The 7,369-nt window shown below is 24.3% G+C and overlaps 1 protein-coding gene and 1 long non-coding RNA gene across 2 annotated transcripts in view; one reads left to right on the forward strand and one right to left on the reverse strand.

Annotated features, from left to right (window-relative positions):
* The window catches only part of LOC106681861 (uncharacterized), a 55,012-nt gene that overhangs the window by 11,642 nt on the left and 36,001 nt on the right, over window positions 1–7,369 (reverse strand). The gene's annotated exons all lie outside the window — the stretch shown is intronic.
* LOC106681862 (uncharacterized) overlaps window positions 1–7,369 on the forward strand; it is a 19,821-nt gene that overhangs the window by 4,998 nt on the left and 7,454 nt on the right. The window lies entirely within an intron of this gene.

Consider the following 7,369-nt stretch of genomic DNA (forward strand, 5'->3'; position numbering starts at 1 on the left):
AAAATAAATTTTTCTTTAATCGCATAATCTTTTTCTCCAGATAGTTTTATGACTAATGTCAATTATTTTTCTGTTTAATTGGTTGTTATAATAATAATATTCTTCATTTATTCTGGGACTGATCCCTTTAGAATAATAATACAGGCACCGGAAATAGGCTTTAGAGCCTTAGAGTAAAATACATAATTTTAAAAATAAAGATGGGATTATAAAATATTGTTACAATAATGAATTGGCAAAGAATTAAATAATGAAACAACAATAACCAACAAAAAATTTAAAGAAAATAGATAAATAAAAACCATCTATCAATATCATAAATAATAAGGTGAACTAGTAAAAGAAATCAAAGACAAATGAACTAAAAATAATTAACAAAAAGGAGCAATTAATGTTTATGTACATATTTACAAGTTTAAAAAGAAGATCAGAAACATCTCATGTAAAAAAAAAGAGTAAAAAGCAAAAAGAAATAAATCCTCTTACAAATCATAAATCTAAAGGTGTACTCGAGGAACAGATTAGGAAAAATCTGTCAAAGGCACCAAAAACAGGTGTTATGGGAATGTAAGGATGATTTCAAGTGAAGGAGATTAGAAATTTACGATGGTCAGTGGGATTGGATGGATAGCTTGGTGGAGGAAGGATCCAAGGAAATATTAACAAAGGAAGCAATAAAGCCCCTTCAACTCTTTGTAAAATCGAGTGACAGAAGCGTCCCTATTACTGACAGAGGTGTTATACTACTTTTTACTGGTTATTATCCTGTTTTTAAATAGTCCCAATAAAGGCCTGCAATGTAGGCCAAAATTTTGGCACGAAAAAAATAAGTTTTTATGAATTATTACTTCATTTTTATTTTTATTTTATTTATGATTACTCTATTTAGAAATTTTAAGAACAACTGCCTTATTCTCAGGAATCGTCTTCCTTAAATTTATTTTTTTTAATTGATACTAAAGTGCTGATACTCAATAATAAGGCAGTACTATGTGTAATACCTGATCATTTTGATGAAAAATTGTGATAAACTATTATTATATTAATGTATAAGTATGAGGTAACCAGGCAAGGAAATATCGGTATAAGAAATAGTTGGCCTCAAAATGTTAAGCGAGAAAGAAGAGATGAAATAATAAAAAGAAAATTGAAATGGAAGTAATAAATGACAAGCTATAATTCTGCAAATGAAATAACTCCCTTCATAAAAAAAAAGAAGAAAAAAGTGTTATCTTCACTGAAAGCCAACCAACTTCTTCATATAAAAAATAAATAGTATTATTTTGTTTTCAATTTATAAAAGTTAATGCACATTTTTCGAATCAGTAAATATTTGCATTTACAGTCAGTCATTTTAATTTGGAAATACGATTTTATGTGATTGTTTGTTAACCTTGAAAAAATTTAATGAGTTTTGATGTCGAAAATTCTATTGCCCCATGATGAAATAATTTTTACAACATATTTAATGCTAATTATTCTTTTATTTAAATATAATTAATTGAAATTTTTTTGTTTTTAAATCAGTTTTTATTTGAATAGACTTAGCTAATGTAATTTAAATTACGTATGTAATTATGAAATATAAATTTAAGTATTTATTTTTATACAAAATTCTTGTCAACCATTTACTGTTCAATCAAATACAACTGAAAAAGATATGTTAAGATTTATTAATTTTAAATTAAAAATTCTTTCACAAATTTAGAGTACATTATGTATTAAATTAAAAAATATTAATTTAATTAAAGCACTGCTTAGCAAAGTATTATAATATGTTTGAAAAATACTTAAAAGAAAAAAATAGATCATAAGATGAATTTCTTAGTTCATTTGTATTCGTGAATATTACATTTTTTTTTAGTCAGTTTTGATTTGAAATTGAATCCATTCCAACACAGTAATTGCTGAATTCTGTTTAGTTTATCAGAAATCCTTGAGTATTTAAAAAAACATTATTTTTTTTTAGTTAAATTCTGATTCACTTTTGTGAATAATTCTTTTTCTTTCTCTTTAAGTGAGACTCCCTGCTTGAAAACAACCAAACGCTTTAAATCCTTATACAATTATCAGAATTTAAAAAATAAATTCACAACTGAAGGAAAATGATGACTTGAGTGTCAAAAAAAAAATATTGATTTAAACCTGAAAAGTAAGGTAAATCCCATTGCCAACAATCTAAAGAGCAGACTAAATTTCATAAATAATAAATGCATCAAAGTTCAAGATTATCTCAAATTTTAACTTTAGAAAATAAAAAAACAAATAGTACATCAATATGTAACATTTAAAATAAGTTAGTTGTGCCAATTATCTCATTTTGGTCTTTGATACTTTATGGATGAGAATAGTAAATACTGTTAACATAAATTACTGATATATTGTATAATCTAACATTAAAATTAATAAATGGAATATGGTCTGGGTGTGGTCAAATTAAAATCAAATAGTAATATTTTGTACTATTTTTATTTGAGCCGACGATCCGCCCCACATTGCAGGGCTTTGTCAGGGCTAAAAAAGATACAAACACTGAACAAGTAAAAAAGTATACGATGAAGGGTGAAAGTTAAATAAGAAAAATTAAAGGTTATAAACAATACATGAAAACAGAAATAGTAACAGATAAAAAGAAGAAATATTAAAGAAAGTACAAATTAAGAGATGAAAAGGGATAAGAATAAAATCAAGAGAAAAAAAAGAAGGAAGAAAATGAACGAGACAGAATTCATACCTGTTTTAAAGGAAGTCAAAGTCAGAGAGAACCGTTTATATTGGGAGGAGTGGGGATGGCAGTTAAGTACGTCACATTTGAAAATAATTTTACAGTAATCAGTTTAGAAAATATTAAAATTAGGTAAACAAAAAATGATAATATACATAATAGAGGGAGAGAAGAAATATTTAACAAAAAAAAATTAAAATTTATATGGATAGAAAATGCCCTGCAAGGTGGGGTGAAACGTTGGCTCAATTAAAATAGGCTCGATTAGAATTAATATTTTTAAAAAACATAGGCAAAATTTATAAAAGGATAAAAGTAAAGGTACTTTGAAGAACAATTTTTTTTTAAATCCTCATTTAAACCCATACAGATTATTTTAATCAGAATAAAACCTCTAAAAATGTTAAAAGAAAATATAACAAAAACAACAAGTAAAGCATAAAATACAATAACTACGATAAAATAATGCAATTAGAACATGTGGATAGAGAAGGTGACTAATTATTTAATACAATAGATAACAAGAATTAAAAGTATATGGATAATAAAAATAAATAGATATAATTACAGTGCAGATGTAGGAATTAACTATTGACTTCTCCTACATAATCATATAAAGTAATATAGTATCTTTATTCTAACTTTACTATGTTTATTAGAAGATCATTGATTGACTGTGTGTAATTAATAACTGCAGTCAAAAATAATTCAAATAATAATAAAACTATTATAATGAGCCTAATAAATTTATTATTATTAATAACATGTAATGTAATAATTTGATTTTTTTAATATATAAAAAAATTTCAACTGGAATTTTATTGAAAAATGACAAAAAATTATTATTTATACATTTTTATTTGAAAAATATTAACTATAATAAAAATGTTTTTTACTTTAATTTCACAATATTTCCGTATATGACAATGATTAAATTTCTAACAGTAAAAATAATAATGATGTAGTTCATGTTGGACATTAATGATAAACATATATAATAAAAATTAAACAAGTAATTACATCATGTTATGTTAATTGATTATGACATGTGTAATTTAATTTATGAGGAGAAGATGGTTGGGGGTGTGGTCAGCAAAACTTATACACAGAATATTAATACGCAAATAAAAAAAAACTTATTTAGTTGTGCTGATGTTTCGACCTGAATTTCAGGCCTTCATTTGGGCTGAAAAAATAAAAAACAAGATAACAAATATAACTCACAGGGACATAAAATAAAAAGATATAATCAACCAACAAACTATAAATTAATATAACAATAAATTAACTGGATAGTAGTTGATTGATAATAATAGAAGATTAAATATAAAATTATAGAGATAAGAATTATAAAAAGATTAAAAAAACAGACAGTTTTCCAGTAAATAAAGAAATAGACATTATTACAGGTCCGGAAAAAAATATAAATGATGAGTAATGGAATTAACATAATAAGAGATGTAAGTAAGTGATGTAAAATAATGAAAAGACAATTTAAATCTACATTATAAAATGTAAGAAAGATATATGATACAATGGACAAGAAAAGAAAAGAAAATATATGCTGCAATGCATAGTAATATAGATGAGTTAAGAAATTTCACATAAAGAAGTTCATGTAATTTAATTTAAGCAAGTAATGTTTTTTTTTTTAGTATGACTAATTATCACTTTATAGTTGTGTGATAATAGAAATAATATATATATAATATATTGTAATATGCTCCTTTTGTAGTAAATAGTATATTTTGATGTATAAAGGGTTTTTAATATGTTTTCTTTTATGTATCATTTTAAGATTGTTTATTTGTTTTGTTTATTCAAAAAGCAAGCTAACCAAGTTTCATTGTTTATAATAACTTCGTGAGTCAAAAAACAGAACCAAGATGGCGGTACGTTGAATCAAGGCCACGTTGAGCAGATTCAAATATCATAAAAACTATTTTAACTCTTCCCATCATAATTGAAAATACAGTAAATTAAAGGAAAAATAGAAATCAAGAAATAGTGCAAATGAATAATATTCAGAAAATAAATCATTTGCAAAAATCCCTAACTGTTGTGCAAAAATCGATGTTTACATGTAACCTCAAGGCAGGTTTTGTTTTTGGAGGGAACGATGAGTTGTGTCTGTGGCGCCAAGGAGAGATGATCTCTCAGTACAAAGAGGTCGTCATCAATTTCTGTCAAGAAGGAAGCCATATTTGATGCTAGGACAGAACAATAAGATTAAGAACAAAGAAGACATCAAGGAATCAACAAAAGAAGATCGTAGAGCTTGGTTAGTTTTGGTTATAACTAAATTTAAATACAATTGTAACAGAGATATTAATTTATTTAAGTTAATAGTAAAAGTGTTTGTATTCTGATTGCTAGTAACCCGCCCTGAGATATAGAGTCTCTCTCTTTTTATATAATAAAATTAAAGAGTCTTTCTTTTTATATAATAAAATTATATTATCCATTAAGTAGTAAAGTTCTTAATTTGAACCCAAGTTATCTTTGTTATTTGAAAAAAGTTATAAAACGAGTAAAGATATTTTTTATTTTATTTTTTAATGTTTTTAAAATTATTACAATATATAATATAAATGTGATAATAGAAAAATGCATCAATGAAATTTTGTGAAGCCTTTTTATTAATTAACAACTATTATTATTAAATTATGGTCATATAAAAATAATTTTTGGAATAAATCTACTTATTATATGTATTGAAGGGAATGGGTACAGTTTATGATCAAGTTCCAACGACTCACTTGTTGCAATGATTGTTCTTGTTAAGTGGACAACGACCTGGCAACAAGGGATGTGACAGATTGTATACGGAGCAAAATAGTTTCTACCAATTACACTTTTATATTAACTATTAGAAGTGATAGCCTTAATTTATTATTAGTTAGTTGATTTATAATGAAAATGTTTTCTTTGGAGGCTCTTCTATTTATTACTACTAAAACATATCTGTTTCTTCTAACTGCAGTTTCCTTATCATAATTTATGATATCAGATTAAGTTATAAAAATATTTAGTGCTGGTTGATGTTATACCAAATATTTTTCTAATTTTAAAACTGATATTCTAATGACAATTATAATGGTCTCTTAAAATTAACAGTTTTAACATTAAAATAATTTCAAGCTGCTAATTAAGTAAAATAAAAATACAATTAATTTCCAAAATTATGATATAAATAATGAATCATTTAGGATTAATTAAACAAATAGATTAATAAAATAATTATAATGGCTATCTTAAAATTAACAGTTTTCCTTTAGCAACATCTAATAATAAAAATATAGCCATCATAAGTTTTGAGTTAAAATGATATATTGTATATTATATATCAAGAGCTCATCAAGGAAAATATTTTCTATATTTTTTATATCTTGAGTTAATGATTTAAAATAATATAAAAATTTTATAGTAATATGGAAAGTATTACTATTCAAAATAAAATTTATCAAAATATTTAATGCTACTTGATGCCATAGCAAATATTTTTTTTAGTTTTAAAACTGATATTCCAGCCTTCGCAACATTACCTAAAGCCAACATTTATTTAAAGAATTAAATTACTGGAACTAGGACACTCATGAATGACTTAATGAGTTAGCACCTGCTTGGTGTCACCTAGGTGCCACTCCTTGTCAATGTCCATTCTTATTACACAGAAGTAACAAGGTAACATAGTAACAAGGTGACATAGTAACAAAGTAATATTGAATAATCTGCTATCACATTCTTCATACAATAATCTATTAAACTTGCTTTTTATTTATAGTGTATCTTGTTAACTTGAACTGGACTTAAAAAAAAAAAAAAAGCACTTTTTTTGAGAAATCTTAGGATGCAGTAACATTTTTGTTTTAAAATAAAAGTGTACGTGTGTAAAGGAAATTTTTAACTTCCCGATCTTTAGGCAAGTTAATGTAATCACAATGAAAATCTAAAGTGGAAATTTTCATATTGTTTTGATATTGATTAAAGAAAGTGTTATTAATATATTGTAATCTCTTTTTTAATAAATAGGTGATATTTATAAAAATATAACTAAAATCATTTATCTATAAATATCAACTATTTATTAAAAAAGAGTAAATTACAATATTTGTGTTAAAATTAAATAAACATAATATCCACGTTTATCCATTTTTATCATAATAACATATATAAATCATTTGATTCTGCAAAACAAATTAAATTAATAGTAGAAATATGTATAGTAGGATTTTGTTAGTGAACTCATTTTTTATTGTATCACGTTTTAAATAAATCCATATAAAGAGCATTTGTTAATTTTTATTATACTTTTTTTCAATTATAAATTAACAATCTTATTATTTTAACAAATTAAATCATTACTGTACTGGTTGTAAAAGGAATCCAAGTGTAGCCGCTCAAAACACGGCTAGTGACCAGCAATGTTATAAGGCTCATAGTAACTCACAAAATAAAAAAAATCGACTTCTTTAAAAAAGATTAATTTTTTTGAAATTTCAAATTGTCAAATTTCCAAAAATATATGTAACTAAAATTAAATAAATAAAAATATTTATGTATATTCATAAGAAATATATTTCTATTTTGCTTGGAATCTAAGTTTATATATATTTTATTCATTCCTTATTTCTAACTTTTTCA

Source organism: Halyomorpha halys, unplaced genomic scaffold (assembly GCF_000696795.3).
Source record: "Halyomorpha halys isolate HHAL.00 unplaced genomic scaffold, Hhal_1.1 Scaffold371.1, whole genome shotgun sequence".
NCBI lineage: Eukaryota > Metazoa > Arthropoda > Insecta > Hemiptera > Pentatomidae > Halyomorpha > Halyomorpha halys.